Source organism: Pinus tabuliformis, chromosome 1_2 (genome assembly GCF_031772625.1).
Source record: "Pinus tabuliformis cultivar Carrire ecotype Pingquan chromosome 1_2, CPIR1, whole genome shotgun sequence".
NCBI classification, from domain to species: domain Eukaryota; kingdom Viridiplantae; phylum Streptophyta; class Pinopsida; order Pinales; family Pinaceae; genus Pinus; species Pinus tabuliformis.
The window spans coordinates 987,499,579-987,521,688 of record NC_142298.1 but is presented as its reverse complement, the minus strand read 5'-3'; the positions used below and the strand labels follow the sequence as shown (position 1 = coordinate 987,521,688).

Sequence of the window (22,110 nt, the reverse complement as noted above, 5' to 3'; positions counted from 1 at the left end):
GGTAAATATCAATGATTTGCATTGTTTTTAAATTTATTTCGGAAAAGAGGAAAACATTCAGGTTATTGTTTAAAGGGGATCCGCGAGGTGATTATTGGGGTTTTCTTGAGTTTTCTTCCGCGCTGCATCATTTCTGGTATCGAAGCAAAAGAAAGGGTTATTTGCAGCGAAAATGCCGCCAAGGAGAGGCATTGGTCGAGGAAGACCTAATGTAAATGCAATTCTACTGGAAGAGTTTCAGAGACATGTTTACTAAAACAAATTTATTTTTATATTTTAAAGCTTTTTTGAAATATAAAAACAAATAAAAAAATATTTTTTTTTCCTTAAATGTGGCATATAAATCAAATTGAGAGCACCCATTTTTTTCTTTTTAAAAATTGCTGGATAAATTTCAAAAGCTTTAAAGAGATTTAGGCTATTTTTAATCATATTTTCATTAGAATCAAATAGTTTCTCCTTCACTGTTGTAATCGTAAATCCTTGTAGAACTTTCACAATGGACAGTGCAAACATATTCATTATCACTATGAAGCTCTAATAATTTGTATAATTCATATAGTTCGGTAGTACTTATTCAATAAATATTGGGAACTTTTCATGGTCTTTCTATAAAATTTACTGCACCAAAAATGACATTGGACATAGAGATTTAGAGAAGTCTATTCCATTGATTGAGAAAATCAAATAATGAAACTCTTCGAGAAACTCCATTTCTAGTTTGTCATTTTGAAGAAGAAAAAAACAACATCCTCCTTACGATAAAAATCCCCAAAACCCAAAAATCTAAGAAGAATGACATATAAAACTTATTTACTAGCATGTGATAGACCAACCAAGACTTCAAGCAAAAACCTTTAAAGTGTTATAGGATTCCAAAAAGTTGGAATCTAATAAAATAAAGTAGAAGCCAACCTAAAACAAATCCGTCGACCAAGAAACTTCAGTAAGTATGGTAAGAATAATATAAGGATATTTTATAATCAGTTTTTGATAAATCAAAACAAAATTTAGTATTTTTTTAGCATTAATATACCATACACCGTAAAATTTTCCAAATTTGGTGTGCCTAGACAATCTTGCACATCAAGCTTTGTATAACTAAGATTCTTGAGGGACTGTATGTGCCTTAGTGTCTCTGCATTTTTCTAATTCCTTTTTAGTAGTTGTACATTTGAATGAACAAAATGTGGTTTTTTTTGCCTCCTAATTCCATTGTTATTGCCTTTAAAAGCATAATCGTCGAGGAAACCATGTGAACCAGTTAGTGGGCCTTGTAAAAAGTAAAAACACTAAACCATACAAGCATGTTTGCTCATATATGAGAGTTTCATTACCTAAATTGAATTTAAAGTCTGATTGATGCAATATCTATAGGAGTCATGAATCTTCTCATTTAGGATATCATTCTACGTAAGTTAAAAGTCAAGAATTAATGAACCCTTAGGACCTGGAGAATGATTAAAATGTTTGTAGGTTCTTCAACTATCTGAAATTTGGAATATAGATGTGAATTGAGGTTGTGATGTTTGTCATGATTTAGTCAATGGCATACATTGATCTCTCATATCACCACATTGAGTTATGACTACTGAGTTTCATAGAATTCTTAGAAGTGATGAAATTGTTGCTCTTTTGATTGTTTATATTTGTTCCCTCATCCTTATCAAAATAAGAAAATACAGAAATACAAAGTGTAGTTTTGTGCATGGAACTATTTGGTCAATTTCTAATTGGATTAGGTTGAACCTCAATCAACATAGGAGATGGAAAAGAAAAAACCAAATTATTTAAGAGCCGCTTATATTCCCTGTAGCTCAATAAGCTCTTCACTTTCTCCCATGGGACCATCATTCCAAGGAGACATATGTGGCATTTGTTTCTTCATTTCAAGTAGCAGGGAGATTTGGTGTATTTTGTGTAATCATTGGTGGTGTATTTTGTGTAATCCTTGGTGGTGTATTTTATGTAAGCTTTGGTGTTCGATTATTTTACAATTAAATTTTCTTAACATCGTGATTCTTAACATTTCTTGAAGCACATTTTTAACCAAAACGGCTAGATTAACAAATTTTTTTATGTCTTACAAATGAGTCGACATAGTTTAGTTTCCAACAACAACGCCTTCTCCAAAATATAGAGGTCTCAAAAATCATTGTTATTCAATATTGATAGAGGTCCAAAGATATAAAGGAAGTTGTAGAAAGAGGAATTCCAACTGCGAAAGGAGATATATGAGGTTTGACACTGGAAGTGGATATGAATTTCCTTGCCTTGAAATCAGTATAAGTAGCAACCATAACCATGGATATAGCATACTACTCTAGCATTTTATCAATGGTGTGATTGCGAGTTATGTTGGAACATGTCTCTATAGATATGGGTAGGAATTTACTACAATCATCTCCTCGCTTTTATCGAACAACATTTTGTAGATGCTCCAACAATATGCTCAATAATTCCTTCTACCATTTCCTCACGGAATCCAATCCGTGGCATAGTTATCGAGCACATGAAGACATGACTTGATGTACAAATTTCACGTTTTAGAATCTCAACTCATATAAGATGCAAAATGTATTCTTCTTCTTTTTTAACATTTTTGAAATATTGCCTTGCAATTTAAAAAATATCACCACATTTCACAACATTCAGCGTAAGGTTTGTAAAAATTTCATTGGATCTTTCTAAAAATGACCTTAAGTATTGCTTAAATATGCATATACGCCGAAAATGTTGCACAAATATCTTGGGTTTTCAACTATGAAATTTATTTATGTATTTCTATTAGTGGAAAGGGGTTAAAAGAGAGGGTAAAAGAGTCATTTTTATCTTTTTCTATAGTTGTTTCTTGTTGTAAAACAAAACCAACTATTGATTATTGAGATATATTATGGAATTTTAAAAGAGTTGGACTATGATTCCTTTAATTCTAGGCAATACTTAGAATCCTCATAATGGATCTAAGATCAACTCCAAGGAGATTCTCTATGATTTCTTATTCAATGTCATGTTGATTTTTCCTTTTTACAAGCTACTCTGAATATCGTTGTATTGTAAATGAGCCCCTCCCATAGAGGGAATTGATCGTAAACAAGATAACTCATTAGCTAGGAAAATTTCTAATTTTCCCATGATTTACACTCGGCCCCAACTTCTTTAATCAGACCTCCTGTACAAGTCAAAAGGGCATGACGGATAAAGTATGTCTAGGATATGAGCCTTGGTAAAGGAAATTCATCCCATTGATTAGAAAGTTTATTTAACTAAACTAACTATTAGAAATTTAACACAGGCACAATATGATGATAAGATGAGGCTGATGTCATACTATATATTCTGCAGGGAAACTTTAGAGGATTTTAACATAGGTTTATTTTTTCCTTTTGTTCAATATTTAGTAATCATAGTCCTATACTAGTCACCATCTCAAATTGTAAATTCGTTGTAGTTCAATCCGTCCAAATGGAGACATATTCAACCAAATTCACCTAATACTCGAATTGCACACAACTGTACTATAGATTCATATTCCATGAAACTAGTCTCGCTATGAGGAGTTAGACACGAACGGATGGAAACACTTTAACTTCTCGAAGATCTCTATTTAGATTGAGTTTTTGACTTCACTAGTATGAGTAGGAATAATAGATTTATGTGTAACTCAAAACCATTAACATAAATCTTTGCTACAAGCACCCATTAGTTGAACATAGAAGGCCAACAATGGCATAAATTAATAAAAAAATAACTTGAAATATAGTTGTCTTGTACTTGCTAGATCAAGCATACACATAAAGATAGAATGGGGAGTTGTGGAGGGAATGTGAAAAGAGCCATTTTTAGTGAAAGGAACATATTTTTTGTGCATCAATAGCCTTCCTCGTGGATTCATCATAACACCAAATGGTAACAACATTGTTGTCATGGTTTTAAATAATAAATAGAGAAATTCTAGTGAACACAAACCTAAACTACTAAGTTGCAGAAATTTATAAGTACCAAGAGAACAAAAAAATGTTAGAAATAATACACGAGATATAAGTTTGCTAAAAATTCTACCAATTGATACTTAATAGATGATTTATAGCAACACTTTAGAGCTACAATGTATGTTCTACTAAGTTGCAGAAATTTATAAATACCAACAGAAGAAAAAAATGTTAGAAATAATAAACGAGATATAAGTCTGCTAAAAATTCTACAATTTAATATTTAATAGATGATTTATAACACCATTTCTACAGCTATAGTGTATGTTTTAGAAATTTAAAACCTAAAAATGCTACCTCATCAAGACTGCCAATAATCATCATGTTCTACCATATTGGAATTCAGACAATACCAATAAAGAAATACCATATGAAGCTAGTACAATATAGAAAAAATAATGTGTTTTATATTGAGACAATATGAAGGTTGGGACCCTATGGAACTTGGAACACAGATTGAATCTTATAAATTCAATGAAAGACAGATAAATACCTCAAAAATCACTACTAAATTCACAAAATAAAGATATAAAATTTGATGAAAAAGTGCATTGTAATGCATTTTGAGGAGTATTATTGCATATTATTAGGTAGTATTGATCTATTAAATTTCATGGAGTAAGCCCATTAGTAATCAGTTGTGCTAGTTTTTATCATTTAATTTTGTAAATTTATTATTGCTTCATTTAGTTTGTATGGTTATTCATGGAATCTACAATTTACATATGTTTAATGGTGTTTTTTTTGGAGGATAATATTTAATGTTCTTGGATGAATATCTGGGAGTCTGAATTTCAAAGAGATGTGAGGTTAATTGATCAATTGTTCGAACACTCTCTCGTGACCTTCAAATTATGATAGGAATCCCATTGAATATAAAGATTTCCGTAGCCTTACAAATCCTTAACTAACAAGGGACACCCACTGAAATATTCAAACATGTCAGAAACTTTCCATCTCTAACTAGTTCACTCAAAGGAGCCTGATTATGTATTACATAAACCCTGTAATAGAATATCAAACAATAACAAGATAACCTGAAGATTCTAGAACCTATGAAAACATAAGGGTATTAATGAAAATATGTCTTATTAATTGATTAGAGCAAACCATGTGTTCTAAACAAACATTATGATTGAGACATTATAGTTTCTCTTGGTCGGGCAATCCTCCATTCATGTTAGAAACCCTTGTACAAAATCTTAAAGAAAAAAAACCAAGTTAATAATTAGTTTACCAAAGAGAAAAACCTTAAGTAAGGCATTCTTACTCTCATTTGCAATTGACAAGTGTTGAATAACTCCAAAACTCTTTGAAGAAAAGTTCTCTCATTTACTTGAAATTAAACCCTGTAACAATGCACTACTCTAATGGGCTTTGTGATGCTCTGTCTTTCTTTCCCAGACCTGTTGTTCCTGTAAATCCCCAAGAAAAATGGTTTAAAAAGAATGAATTGTAGCTTCTGGACTATAGAGTTTTGTATCTCCCTCAAGAGGCATCCCCGACTCTTACATGTTGTTGAGGAATCTTTATAAAATCGAGAGGCGCCCTCCCCTCTATTATAAATGAAATTGAGGGCCTTTAGCCCTTTTCCCTTTTAAATAGAGAGGGTTGGTGAGGGTCGATCTCCTTTAATTACATACTTGGGTCTAGAGGACTCACATGTACGTATGATCGAACTAGATCTTCTACTACTACTCGGAATAGGCTGTAACGAACGGGATTCAGGTGGAGAGTATGCATGTGATGCACTCAAGATTAAGCCATCAAGAAAGACTTGAATTGCCCGAAACTGTATTTTACCTCTCATTTGCAAAGAAAAATGTTCTTGTTTACCTGAGATTAAGCTCTCACCAAAATGTATAACTCGTTTACCTGAGATTCAACCCTCACCAAAAACTATAACTATTCTACAGACTAGAGGAATAATAGCTTTCTTGCAGAGATAAGCAACTGACAACTTGAACCCATGCGATATAAGTAAAAGGTATCTTTTTGCTTATATCTTAATTTAAGACACTTAGCCCACCCCCCTAAAAAGTGTGTGTTTCTTTTGTCTTTATTTAAGACAATTAAAAAGTCAAGATGGGTATTTAAGAAGAAATTAGAATTTCATCTTAAATAAACCTGTCAAAACAACCCTTCATATAGTATTGTTAGAGTTTAGTGTGAACTTAAAGTGGTCAGATTTTGATAGAAGTAAGAAATATTTGTTCTCTCTATATTTGTTATGTAATCATTTTGTGATATAAATAAGAAAGTGAATGTTTGAAGAATTTTCATGTCACTGCGTTATTAGATTATTGAGCATTACTAATTGTGAGAGCTTTATCCCTTCTCCATTTGAAATAGTGAATGTTCATAATGATGCAATGTTTTTCAAGCTATATTATCAATGTGACTCCTATATCGAAATCGTGGAAATGTATAGGATGTCATATTTTTCAGACCTTGCCGTCATTTTACGTAGAGAGTCAAAATTTTTGTAGAAAGTCAAATACGATAACTATAGAATACATTTCCATAATATTTCATAAAGTAACTCCTTTCTACACTTGTAGAGACATTGATCTACTGTGTATACTCTACATGTCATTAACAAAATGGGATTTTAAAGATTGCTGTTAAAAATTATTTGGAAAAGTTTAATTTTCACGGAGGGGCAGAGAGTGATGATTTTCACAAAGCTACGTTCATCCAGCTAGCTTCGTGCATCGCAGAGCCGATTCCATGCAGCTACTTTCGCGCACTGCGAACCTATTTCACAAACTTGGATTTCGCGGAGCTATTAGACAGACTCAAAGATAAAAAAGCATAAGGTTGGAGCAACATAAAAAAAACTTAGTATTGAATTCTAAAATATGAAAATACATTCACATGAGACTGCGGGTCATTCACTAAGTAAAAATTAAGGTTTATATTGATTTACATTCACGAGGAGTAACACAGTAAAATACAGTAACTGTTGTTTTCACATGCCCACCAAAACTTGCTCCATCTTTTTCTCCCCAGAGACTTGCGCACACTATCTCTCTTACTCTTTAACTTATCAAAATGAATTTTTACATTCATATTTAACTCAACATACAATTTTACATGTAATTCATGACAGAGAGAAATTAATATGATGTTGTTGTTGAGTGTGATCTTTCTGGAGTGTGGGCAATAGGCATTTAATAAATTCTTTCCCATATCTTTTTACCAAAGTACATTAATTGCTTTAAATTCCTTGTTGTCTTTCCAAATGGTTCACGTCTGGTTTCATTCCTTTAATCTTCAATAAAGACGCAACCTTCAAAAATACGCCTGACAAGTATGTCTACTATCACGCTATTTATTGCGGCGGTTGGGATTATTATTTCCAACACTCCCCCTTAATCACAATTGCCGCCATTGACAATTCCCAAATAGTTTTTGAGATAAACAAAACTTTCTCCTGCCAATGGCTTTGTGAAAAAATCAACAAATTGTTCCTGTGACCTGTAGTGCTATAACACCATTTCATAATTGTCAATTAACTCTTTAATAAAATGATATTTAACATCAATATGCTTGGTCCTCTTATGGAAGACAAAATTCTTTGACAATGTGATTGCTAAGGTGTTGTCGCAGAAAATAGTTGTCGTGCCCTCTTGGTCATGACGAAGATCCCTCAACATCCTTCTCATCCAAACTGATGCCATGCTGCTGCTGTTGCTGTGACATACTCAGCTTCTACTTTTGATAGTGACACTATTGGCTGCTTCTTCGAGGCCCATGAAATGGCTGCAGAACCCAAATGAAAAACATATCCCGATGTGCTCTTTTTGTCATCAACACTGCCTGCCCAATCACTATCAGTGTAACCAACCAGCCTGAAAGCACTTTTTGTTGTGTACAAAACGCCATACTATTTTGTCGCATTGACATACCTCATAATCCTTTTCGCCACTTGCCAATGTGTCTCCTTGCGTGTCTCCATGAACCTTGACACACAACTTACTGCATACATTATATCCGGCCTACTGGTAGTCAAATACATCAAGCTGCCTATCATACTTTTGTATAATGTTGGATTGACTTTGCTGCTGCAATATTCTTTGCTCAACCTCAACTTATGACAGTTGGAGTTGTTACGGACTTGTTGTTTTGCATTTTAAACCTCTCCAAAATTTACGCCACATACTTGGCTTGAGAGATATAATGCCATTTTACGTTTGCTCCACTTCTATGCCAAAAAAAATATCTTAACAATCCCAAGTCAGTCATTACATATTCACTCTTCATGACTTATTTGAAATCAGCGATGAGAAAATCATCACTGCCTGTAAAAATGAAATCATCTACATATAAGATAACAATGAGAATCTTACCTTCGCTATCTTTGATGTAGAGAGTAGGCTCATCGTCACATTTATCAAAACAATTGTCCAATAAGTAAGCATCTATCCTGTTGTATCATGCGCGCGGTGCTTGCTTCAATCCATAAAGAGCTTTCCTCAACCGATACACTTTGTCTTCTTGGCCTCATAACTAGGCGGTTGTGCAACATACACTTCCCCTTTCATCACTCCATTCAAGAACATAGATTATACATCCATCTAATACTCTATCCATTTATGTTGCATGGCAATCGCCACCACTGCGTGCACTGTATCCTTGTAAACTGCTTGTGAATTCCATGCTTCCTGCAAAATCGAAGGAAATCATTTGAGATATATTTGCCAACTCTGTCGATCCTGAGCACTTTGATGTAGTATCCGCTTTGCTTCTCAATAAAAGCCTTGTATTGGTGAAAGCACTAAAACACTTCGCTTTTCTGTTTTAGGAGAAAGACCCATGTCTTCCTTGTGTAGTCATCTATGAAGGTCAATGCATAGTGATTGCCACCAATTGATGGTGTCTGCATTGGCCCACATAAATCTGAGTGAACAATCTCTAAAGGTGCTTTTGCCCTCAATGACTTTCCCGCTGGAAATGTCTCTCTATGTTGTTTGCCCAAGATACATCATTCACATATGTTGTCTGGTTTTTTTATGAGTGGTAAACCCCTTACCATGTTTTTCCTATGCATCAAATTTTAACCTCCAAAGTTGAGATGTCCAAATATCAAGCGCCATAACCAGTTTTCATCTTTTACCTCTGCTTGAAAGTTTACTTGTGTGACAACTGCCTCTTTTCTTCCATCCTCTTGTGAGTTCATTGATAGTTGTGCTCGTGCACCATCTTTCAAATCTAATCTTATCTTTAGGGGAAACATTCTATTGTTTGTCATCTGAACCTTTGCAATCAGTTGTCTACTTGGAGGCCTATCCAAAATTATGCACACATCATTTTTGAAGAAAACATTGTAGCCTTTTTGCATGAGTTGTCCAACGGTCATAAGATTATGTTTCGAACCGGGGACAAGGTAAACATCTGAGATGTATTTCTTCTCCCCCTTCTTTGTTAGGATATTAACTGTTCCTTTTCCCATGACAAAGACTTTGCTATCAGTCCCTAATGTCACTTCAAATTTCACACTTTCATCTAGAATGGAAAACATTTCTATGTTTCTTGACATGTGGTTGCTACACCCTGAATCTAGATACCATATATCATTCTGTGTTTCTTGTGCTACATTACAAACCAAAAACATGATATCATGGTTCTGATTTTCTCTTGTGAAATTTACACTTGGTTTGTTACTAATGTCATATTGCTTCTTTCTACATTCATTTGCATAATGACCATACTTCTTACAGTAATGACATTGGACTTGAGATTTATCATACCTTTGACCTTGTGCTTGATTTTGGGTTGGGCCTTGACTTGGATTTTGATTGTTGCCTCTTCCATTTGAGCTTGAAGGGCTGCCTCTTCCACCACTATGTGGAATTTTTCCTCTTCCTATAGCATATGATCTTCCTCTGCCTCGACCTTAACCAAATGATACTTGTGTCTTAAGGGCTTGCTTCAATGAGGAGCTTGCTGCTCTATTCAGTCTATGTTGATGAGAAATCAGTGATACATTAAGCTCATCCACTGAGAACTGTGAGAGATCCTTTGTCACTTCTACGGCCACAACAATGGCCTCAAACCTTGCTGGCAAACTTCCCAAAAATTTCTCAACTATTCTTCTTTCCTCAAGTGTCTCACCATGAGACCCGATTTGAGTAACTAGCGCACTTACATGTGTAAAAAACGAATCTATATTCTCGGACTCTTTCATAGAAAGTGTTTCAAAATCTCTCCTCAACATTTGCAACTTTGTTGTCTTGACTTTTGCCATGCCTTGGTAGGCTGCCTGGAGGGTGTCCCGTGCTTGCTTGGACTTCATTGTTGCTACAACCCTTGGGAAAATACTTTCGTGAACTGCTTGGAAAATATAAGACATTGTATGCTGTTGGTTCTTGAAAACCATTCTCCACCAAATCCCAAATGCCTTGAGAAGAAAACAAGACCTTTATTGTAATATACCAATAATGATAATTTTTGTCATTAAACTTTCGTGCAACTAGCTTCGCCCACCGCAGAGCCAATTTCACACAGCTACCTTTGCGCACCATGAACCTATTTCACAGACTTGGATTTCGCGAACCTGGATTTCATGGAGCTATTACACAGACTCAAAGATAAACAACATAAGGTTGGAGAAAGACAATAAAAACTTAGTATTGAATTCTAAAACATGAAAATACATTCACATGATTTTGCGGCTCATTCACCTAGTAAAAACTAAGGTTTGTACTTATTTACATTCACGTGGAGTAACATAGTAAAACACAATAACTATTGTTTTCACGCTCCCACCAAAATTTTCTCCACCTCTTTCTCCAGAGAGACTTGAGCGCACTATCTCTCTTACCTCTTACTCTCTAACTTATCAAAATTAATTTTCACATTCATATTTAACTCAACACACAATTTTACATTTAGCTCATAAGAGAGTGATATTAATATAATGTTGTTGTTGAGTGTGATTAGAATCGCGCAGGAGTTTCTGGAGTGTGGGAAATAGATGTTTAATAAATTCTTGCCCATATCTATTTACCAATAGACATTAACTATTTTAAATTCCTTGCTGCATTTCGGAATGGTTCAAGTCTAGCTTCAGTCCTTCAATCTTCAAACAGGGATGCAACCTACAAAAATACGTGTGACAAGCATGTCTAATGTCAAGTTGTTTATTGCGGTGTTTGAGATTTATTATTTCCAACAATTGCGTAGGTTGGCATCTCAACATTTTCAATATACCTATTTCAACTTCTCCTCAACAACAATCACATGGACAGGTCAAGTCACTTGATCATATGTCTTTCCTGCACCATCCGATTTTTAGGAGCAGAACAGATTCGTAGGGGCAAAGGCAATACTGAATCTCTGCTTACGACTATGAATACAACTATGCTTCTTGGTATTACTTAAATTGCATTCAATAAACAACTAAATCCCACAGAGAAAAACAAATTACAGTTTTCAAAACAATGAAAAAATAACAAAATATTACCCTGGGAAGCGGGTAGCAACAATTTCTAAGTTTCCGAGCAGAAGACAGAAGACAGAAGAAGGTGGTAGTTTCTTTTTAATGTTCAGATTGAATTAAAACTAGAAAACACTCAGCTATACGGGAAACACGAACACGAGTAAAACTGTTATTATCCTTGAAGCTTCTGCCGATTCATGTATGAGAATACACACATTATTTAATAAGATTAGTTTATTTCACACCTAGAAATTTCCACACCACACGCCACTTATCTGAACTTCATCACTGCCCAGCGCACCCGCTGCCAGTCGTCTGGCGGAACCTGCTCCCTGGCGGTGTCAGTGTCATCTTATTTCGCAAAATTGCTAAAGTTAAGAATATTAATATAAGAATGAATTTCTTTCAATGTAATGTGAACTAGAGTTATTTTAAATAAGTTCCACAATATTATTTTTTTTAACCATATGGTGAATTGGTAATTGTCAGTGTTAATTTATGGGAGACCCAAGATCAATCTTTATAGCTGCCACTATAACACCAAGAGTACATCACACTACCTCCAAGTGGATATACTAAAATCTTATGGTTTTAGAAAAGCTTATGGGAGACCCAAAATCAATCTTTATAGCTGCCACTATAACACCAAGAGTACATCACACTACCTCCGATATACTAAAATCTTATGGTTTTAGAAAAGCGAGACTCTCGTGCTGCCAATACGAGGGTGGGGAATCTGCTTCTCGAACATCCACCACAGCAGGCTCGTGTACTCAATGACATTTGAACTATGGTCTCTTAGGCTTCACCCAGGTAGACTTACCGTCAAACCACACATCACTATACAAGTTCCACAAGATACTTATGATGAAATAAACATAATATGGTTCATTTAGTTATGCAAAGGCCAACAATGTTTAGGTTCACTGTTAGTTGAGGCTTTCTATTTTGGGTATGATGTACTCTTACACAAGGTGTTATTTAAGCCATTTAGTACTCTATATATAGATGCAACCATTATAAAGATTACAAGGGGATTAAAAAAATCTTGATGGATAATTTTGTGGAAACTAGGAGTCGAAAAACATGTCCATGTAATAATGTGTGTACATTCTTTAAAACAAATAGATTTTTTTTTGGCCAATAGCCTCGAAACTATTTAAATTTTCATGCAGGCTACTACGAATAGGTGTTAACAAGTCATGCTCATTCCTATCAATATTGGTAGAAGGAAGGAGTGCTAAAAATTGTATTGCTATACAATTTCTCAATGCAATATTGAAAATTATTAATGGGCACTCATGAAGGAACAATTTCAAGTGGTGATGGAGGAGATTTTGAATGCCATATGAAAAAAAAGTTGACTTTTTCCATCTTGGTTTGAGAGAGGTTTACTAAAACAAATTTATTTTTATATTTTATATTTTTTTTCAAATATAAAAACAAATAATAAAATATTTTCTTTCCTTAAATGTAGCGTATAAATCAAATTTAGAGCACCCATGTGTTTTTTCTAAAAATTGATTGGATAAATTTTAAAAGCTTTAAAGAGATTTAGGCTATTTTTAATCATATTTTCATTAGAATCAAATAGTTTCTCCTTCAATGTTGTAATCGTAAATCCTTTTAGAACTTTCACAAAGGACAGTGCAGACATATTCATTATCACTATGAAGCTCTATCAATTTTTATAATTCATATAGTTCGTTAGTACTTCTTCAACAAATGCTGGGAACTTTTCATGGTCTTTCTATAAAATTTACTGCAGAAAGAGGAATTCCAATTGCGCAAGGAGATATATGAGGTTTGACACTGGTAGTGGAAATGAATTTCCTTGCCTTGAAATCAGTATAAGTAGCAACCGTAACCATGGATATAAGTAGCAACCGTAACCATGGATATAGCATACTACTCTAGCGTTTTATCAATGGTGTGATTGCGAGTTATGTTGGAACATGTCTCTATAGATATGGGTAGGAATTTACTACAATCATCTCCTGGCTTCTATCGAGCAACATTTTGTAGATGCTCCAACAGTATGCTCAATACTTCCTTCTACCATTTCCTCATGAAATCCAATCTCTCGCATAGTTATCGAGCACATGAAGACATGACTTGATGTACAAATTTCAGGTTTTAAAATCTTGACTCATATAATATGCAAAACACATTCTTCTTCTTTTTTACCATTTTTGAAAGCTTACCCTGCAATTCGAAAAATATCACCACATTTCACAACATTCAGTGTGAGATTTGTAAAAATTTCATAGGATCTTTCTAAAAATGACCTTATGTATTTCTTAAATATGCATATACGCCAAAAACGTTGCACAAATGTCTTGGGTGTATTTCTTTTAGTAGAAAGGGGCTAAAAGAGAGGGGAAAATGGTCATTTTTATCTTTTTTCTATAGTTGTTTCTTGTTGTAAAACAAAACCAACTATTGATTATTGAGATATATTGTGGAATTTTAAAAGAGTTGGACTATGATGCCTTTACCTTTAGGCAATACTTCGAGTCCTCACAATGGATCTAAGATCAACTCCAAGGAGATTCTGTGTGATTTCTTATTCAACGTCATGTAGATTTTTCCTTTTGACAAGCAACTATGAATATTGTTGTATTGTAAATGAGCACCTCCCTTAGAGGGAGTTGATCGTAAACAAGATAACTCATTAGCTAGGGAAATTTCTAATTTTCCCATGTTTTACACTCGCCCCAACTTCTTTAATCGGACCTTTTGTACAAGTCAAAAGGGCATGACGGATAAAGTATGTCTAGGATATGAGCCGTGGTAAAGGAAATTCATCTCATTGATTAGCAAGTTGATTTAACTAAACTAACTACTACAAATTTACCACAGGCACAATATGATCATAAGATGAGGCTAATGTCATACTATATATTATGTAGGGAAACTTTAGAGGATTTTAACATAGTTTATTTGGTCCTTTTGTTTAATCTTTAGTAATCATAGTCCTACACTAGTAAACCTCTCAAATTGCAAAATTCGTTGTAGTTCAATCCGTCCAAAGTTGGATACATATTCAACTAAAATCACCTAATACTCGAATTGCACGCAACTGTACTATAGATTCATATTCCGTGAAACTAGTCTCACTATGAGGAATTAGACACGAACGGATGGAAACACTCAAATTCTCGATGATCTCTATTTAGATTGAGTTTTTGACTTTACTACTATGAGTAGGAATAATAGATTTATGGGTAACTCAAAACCATTAACATAAATCTTTGCTACAAGCACCACTGTGGCATAAATTAATAAAAAATAACTTGAAATGTAGTTGTCATGTACTTGCTAGATCAAGGCATACACATAAAGATAGAATGGGGAGTGGTGGAGGGAATGTGAAAAGAGCCATTTTTAGCTAAAGGAACATATCTTTTTTTGCATGAATAGCCTTCCTCATGGATTCATCATCACAACAAATGGTAGCAACTTTGTCGTCCTGGTTTGAAAAAATAAATAGAGAAATTCTAGTGAACACAAACATGAATTACTAAGTTGCAGAAATTTATAAACACCAACCAAAGAAAAAAATGTTAGAAATAATAAACAAGATATAAGTCTGCTAAAATTTCTACAATTTGATATTTAATAGATGATTTATAACACCACTTCTACAACTACAGTCTATGTTTTAGAAATGTGAAACCTAAAAATGCTACATCTTCAAGACTGCCAATATTCATCATGTTCTACCATATTGGAATTCGGACAATACCAATAAAGAAATACCACATGAAACTAGTACAAAATGATGTGTTTTATATTGAGAAAATATGAAGGTTGGGACCCTGTGGAACTTGGAACAAAGATTGAATCTTATAAATTCAATGAAAGACAGATAAACGCGAGAAAAACCACTACTAAATTCACAAAATAAAGATATAAAATTTGATGAAAAAGTGCATTGTAATGCACTTTGAGGAGTATTATTGCATATTGTTAGGTAGTATTGATCTATTGCATTTCATGGAGTAAGCCCACTAGTAATGAGTTGTTCTAGTTTTTATCATTTAATTTTGTAAATTTATTATTGCTTCATGTAGTTTGTATAGTTATTCATGGAATCTACAATTTATATATGTTTAGTGATGCTTTTTTAGGATAATATTTAATGTTCTTGAATGAATATTTGACTTTCGAAGAGATGTGAGGTTAATTGATCAATTGTTCGAACACTCTCTGGTGATCTCGACATTCTGAAATATTATAGGAAAACACAATGAATATAAAGATGCCCATAACCTTACAAATCCTTAACAAACAAGGGACACCCACAGAAATATTCAAACATGTCGGAAACTTTCCATCTCTAACTAGTGCACTCAAAGGAGTATGATTACTTATTACAGAAACCTTGTAATAGAATATCAAACATATCAAACAATAACTAGATAACCTGAGGATCTTAGAACCATAATGTTTGTTTAGAAAACCAAGTGTTCTAAACAAACATTATGATTGAGACATTATAGTTTCTCTTGGCCAGACAATCCTCCAATCATGTTAGAAACTCTTGTACAAAATCTTAAAGGACAAAAATAAAAAATTAATAATTAGTTTACCAAAAAGAAAAATCTTAAACATCCTTACTCTCATTTGCAACTGACGAGTGTTGAATAAATCCAAAACTCTTTGAAGAAAAGTACTCTCATTTACTTGAAATTAAACCCCGTAACAATGAACTACTCTAATGGGCTCTCTCTGTCCTTCTTTCCCAGTCGTGTTGTTCCTCACGAGCCCCTAGAAAAATGGTTTAACAAAATGAATTGAAGCTTCTGGAATATAAATTTTTGTATCTTCGTCAAGAGGCATCCCCGTCTCTTACATGTTGTTGAGGAATCTTTATAAACTCGAGAGGCGCCCTTCCCTCTATTATAAATGAAATTGAGGGCCTTTAGCCCTTTTCCCTTTTAAATAGAGAGAGTTGGTGAGGGTGGATCTCCTTTAATTGCATACTTGGGGTCGGAGGATTCACATGTACGGATGCTCGAACTAGATCTTCTACTACTACTTGGAATAGGCCGTGATGGACTGGATTCAGGCAAAGAGTATGCGTGTGATGCACTCAAGAGTAAGCCATCAAGCGAGACTTGAATTGCCCGGAACTGTATTTTATGTTGGGGATTTTTCTGATAAAATCCCAAAAACAAACAATTTTCAAACACACAGAGGCAATGCTCTGTTTCCTTTGCTCCAGGATCTTTTGCACAGGAAAGCTTTTTAAAAAAAAATTGACTGAAGAACAAAGTATTACACCACCACAAAATGATTTCTATTCATTAAAACAAAATGCCTGATACATATTTCTTCCTCTTTTACTGAGAGGGATTTACCAAAAGATTTCAACCAACAAAAACTACTCTGTCTCCTCCTGAGAATTTACTGTGCTGGATTTACTGCTGTAAGACCCCTTTTACATTTACTGGTGTAAAACTGTTTTTACACACAGCTGTAAAACAACAAAAATTTACATATGCTTCCTTAGAAATATTATGTGCTCCACTTCGTTTGAACAAAAATAAACTTGCATTTCAACCTGGTTGTTTTACGTTGCACTGCTGTGCATAAGCATTCACACTGCTGTGAAAAAAACTTATATTACATTTGCAAGCTGCTCCCCTGTTCTTTTCACTCGCACTACTGTGCATTCATTTCCTCCTTGCAAAATCAACAAAAATCAACACATAAAAACATTCACAAAAACATATGCGCTCCTCTGTTTTCTTTATCTTGCACTGTTGTGCAAATCCCTTGGTTTTTCGCTGCTGTGAGCTTCACACATTGCATTGCTGTGCATATCCTCCTTGACTTTCGCTGCTGCGTTTTTACAATAGTTTTCTGCATAAAAACATTCACCCCAAAACATATGCGCTACCACGTTTTTTTTATTTATGCACTGCTGTGCAAAAAAAAGTTTTTCGCTGCTCCTCCATTTTTTTTAATGGTCAACACATGTACTTAAAACATTACTACTCACGAGCACTTTTCATTTTTTTTGGCTTATTATATAAAAAAAAACTAAACATATACAAAATCGTTTTAAGTACATGTTGACTTGCCCATACCTCCGTGTAATTGAAATTTACTGTTTTGCCAAAACTTACGAACCACAATAAATTCCATTTAATTCTTTTCGCAGACAGGAGTGGCGGTCAACCAAACTTAGTTTTCACTCCACGCAATGTAGTTAATGTTGGCCGTATGCAGGTTTGGAGGAATCGACGGTGGAGAGCGATGGAAACAATCGGACGGTGGACGGAGATATCGGGAGCCATTACATGACTGAACGATAGCACCCGAGAATGTCAGACTTGCTTACGTATGGGGAGAGCCACGCGTCTGCACCATATTGTATCGGGCTCAAAAATACGGAAACTGCCTTCGCCGGAAAATGGTCCGAGAAGTTTCAGGCGAGTTTGCTGAGCGGTATCGGGCGTTGTACGTCTGCGTGCAGCCTGCAGCTGGAATTAACATTCCAACATTTTACCTTTCATTTGCAGATAAAAATGTCGAGGCAAGAGCTAGTTGAGGCAAGAGGCCGTGTTAAGAGCATTGGATATGTTAGAAAGTTCATGTAAAGGAAGGTCATTTTAAATTTTCGCGGAAAGGCAAAGACGATAACAATAGAATACATTTCCACGATATGCATTTGGGCATTCGATCTGTTAGAAGGTTCATGTAAGAGAAAGGTCATTTTATATGCTTATATGCTTCGCCTTATTCCATTCTGCTTCTTTTGCTCTGTGGCTGGAGTGCCGATATCATATTGTTTATTGCCTTCCCACAATAATTGTGCTGTTTGCTTCAACATAAATTGTGTATGTCATATATAATATGAAGTTTGAAGATAGATTGTTTATGTCACACATAATATAACACGATAATAATACAACACTAGTTTTGTATGCGAGTTGCAGATTTATGCAAGTACGATCGATGGCGTCAAATATTCTTGACTTGTTCATTGAGAAGAACATATTGGTGACTGGATCGACCGGTTTCCTTAGAAAAAGTATTAAATATTTCAGATGTTGGATATTTTTAAATGGAGAAAATACCAAAACCAACAAAATATTCACCACAGAGACAATGCTCTGTTTCTTCTGTCCAGGATCTTTTGCAGAGAACCTCTTTTAAAAAAAAACAAATTAACTCAGAAGACAGCATTACACAGTCACAACACATTTCTATTCATTTAAAACAAAATTCTGATACAAATTTCATCCTCTGTGCAGAGAGGAATTTACAAAACAAACTCTTTTTCTCTCACAGATTTTCCACTGCTGTGGATATTACATAAACAGCTCTCTATTCTTCAATGGCTGAATCAAGACATTACATACCCATTTCTATATCGCACTGTTGTGCATTTACAAAATAAAATCGCACTATCGTGCGTAGCCACCACTCACAACACAAAAAACAAAGAAACTACTCGTAGACTTTTTTTACGACATATATAAAACAAATATATAAAAAAAACATATATTAAAACGTCCCCATATCAATGGTAATCCTCTTACCATTCCTTTTCTGCTTAATAGGTTTAGACCTCCAAAATTGAGATGCCCGAATCTCAAGTGCCATAACCAATTTTCATCCTTTGGCACGCTTTGGAAGGCCTCTTGGGTGACTGCTGCCATTTCCTTCTTGTTCTTCAAGTCTGCCCGGATCCTGAGAGGGAACATCCTGTTCCTTGTCATCTTCACTTCAGCAATGCATCTTTTGTTGGGTGGTATATCCATGATGGTGCACACATCATTTACAAAGTAAACATTGTAACCCTTTTGGACAAGCTGTCCAATACTCAAGAGGTTACATCTCATTCCGGGGACATAGTAGACATCTGCTATGGTTTTCCTTTCTCCTTGTTTTGTAAATATTTTTACCTCCCCTTTTCCCATAACAGACACTTTACTATCAGTTCCTAGTGTGACCTCTGATTTCAAATTCTGATTTAAGGCTGAAAAGAGGGCAATGTTTCCTGTCATATGGTTGCTGCAACCTGAGTCTAAAAACCATATGTCTTCACTATGTGTTTCAGCCATGTTACAAGCTAACAGGACATTTTCTTGACTGCTGTTTTCTCTTGTAACATTTGCATTTTTTCTGTTGTTCATATCATGTTGTTTCTTTCTACAATCACTAGCATAATGTCCATACTTTTTGCAATAATAGCATTGAACATTAGATTTATCATACCTTTGTCCTTGAGCCTGATACTGATCTCTTTGTTGGCTGCTGCCTTGGCCTTGGTTCTGATTTGGATTGCTGCCTCTTCCTTGTGCATTTGATGGGCTATTCCTTCCACCTCTGTTCTGGCTTCTGCCTCTTCCTCTTCTATTTCCTCTTCCTTGACCTCTTCCTCTTCCAAAGGACATCTGGGTCTTGAAGGCTTGCTCAAGAGATGAGTTTTCATTCCTACTCAACCTCTGCTCATGTGTTATCAGTGATGCATGTAGCTCATCAACTGAATAGTTTGAGAGATCCTTTGTCTCTTCAATGGTGGTGACTATGGCATCAAACCTTGAGGGTAAGACCCTCAATATTTTCTCCACAATCCTTTTTTCTTCAATGGTTTCTCCATGAGTTCTCATTTGTGTGATTACACCAATCACATGAGTGAAGAATGATTCAATGTTGTCTGACTCCTTCATGTTCAAGTTTTCAAAATCCTTTCTCAGCATTTGCAATTTTGCTGTCTTCACTCTCTCCATGCCTTGATAGGCTGTTTTGAGGGTTTGTCATGCTTCATTTGCTGTCTTAGCTTCTGCTAACCTTGGAAACACACTCTGGTCTACTGCTAGATACAACAACATACGGGCTTTTGAATCCTTCTTCCTATTGCTTTTCAGGAGATCTCTCTCTCCCTGAGTTAATGCATTGAACTCATTTTCATCTGCTGGTTCTTCAAACCCAGATTCAACTATTTCCCATAAATCTTGAGAGGTGAATAAAGCTCTCATGGTTATTGACCAGTAGTCATAGTTCTTCCCATTAAATTGTGGGAGCTGGGTATTAAACATACCCATACCAGCGCTTGTGTTGGCCATTCCTTGCATCCTTATCTATGCCACTAAATCCTTGACTGTGTGTTTTAAAACAACTGACTGCTTCTTCAGTAACAAACAAGACAGCTATGAAGAATACCTGAATCCTTCGCTGTCTGAGTCTTCTGTCTGCCTGAGAAGTTTTGCTGCAGCAACAACCTTCTCCCTTCAGCTTCTTTAACTTCTTTAAAGAGCCTAACACTGCTCTGATACCACTGTTGGGTATTTTTTAAATGGAGAAAATACCAAAACCAACAAAATATTCACCACAGAGACAATGCTCTGTTTCTTCTGTCCAGGATCTTTTGCAGAGAACCTCTTTTAAAAAAAAACAAATTAACTCAGAAGACAGCATTACACAGTCACAACACATTTCTATTAATTTAAAACAAAATTCTGATACAAATTTCATCCTCTGTGCAGAGAGGAATTTACAAAACAAACTCTTTTTCTCTCACAGATTTTCCACTGCTGTGGATATTACATAAACAGCTCTCTGTTCTTCAATGGCTGAATCAAGACATTACATACCCATTTCTATATCGCACTGCTGTGCATTTACAAAATAAAATCGCACTATCGTGCGTAGCCACCACTCACAACACAAAAAACAAAGAAACTACTCGTAGACTTTTTTTTACGACATATATAAAACAAATATATAAAAAAAAACATATATTAAAACGTCCCCATAACTATATTAAACATATGGGACGTATGCCCATCATCTCATTAAAGGCGGCCACCAAAACTACGTAAATGCATTAAAGACCACAACGTTTCCTCCACGGCGGTCAACGAGGAAAACGACAAAAAAAAATTCATTTGACGTGGGCGGGGTCGGCTGACGTCACTTCGGTGCCACGTGTCGCCACCTCATTCGTTGGGCCCGGTCGTTAAAGTCCGTGCAGCGTCTCGCAGATCCGAGCCTCTTGACCCGATCCAACGCAATTCGCTCGCCAATGTCACGCAAACAAAACGACCTTTAGCGTCCGGGGAGAGCGGTTTTGGTGTTTGTACAAGGGACGCGTGGCGCCGTTTGATTGTGTCGGGTCCTCAGCTACGGATACCGCCTTCTGCGAATGGTGGTGCGGGGAGACCGGGCGGTTTTCCAAAAGCCGCCGCGCTGTTCAAAATTACAATTTAACATAGAGACCACTTTTTTTTCTTCTAATATATATATGATAATGAAGCTTAACTGCTGTTTACTTGTTCCAGTTTTCATCGAAAAAATATTGCGGTCGCAGCCCGGGATAGGCCGCATTTTTGTTTTGCTCAGGGCGAATGATGCCGAGTCTGCCAGAATCCGATTGAAAAGTGAAGTAAGAAATCTAATGATGTCAAAAAATTCGCATAAATTCTCCTATCACTGTCAGCGTCAAAAATTGGCCAATGCTCTGCCTACGAATGATGTCATTTCTTTGCTATGAATGACAGGTTTTGAAACTGGAGCTGTTCAGTAGATTGAGGGAGCAACATGGAGACAGCTTCGAAAGATTCGTATTGGAGAAAGTTGTTCCTGTGGTTGGAGACATTGCAACGGATCATAATCTTGGAATTGATACGGAGAGCAGCAGAGAGCACCTCTGGA

The 22,110-nt window shown here is 35.4% G+C and overlaps 1 pseudogene; it reads left to right on the top strand.

Moving 5' to 3' along the window:
- LOC149209352 (putative fatty acyl-CoA reductase 4) overlaps positions 1-17,762 on the top strand; it is a 36,417-nt pseudogene extending 18,655 nt beyond the window's left edge.
- The last annotated feature ends 4,348 nt before the right edge of the window (positions 17,763-22,110 follow it).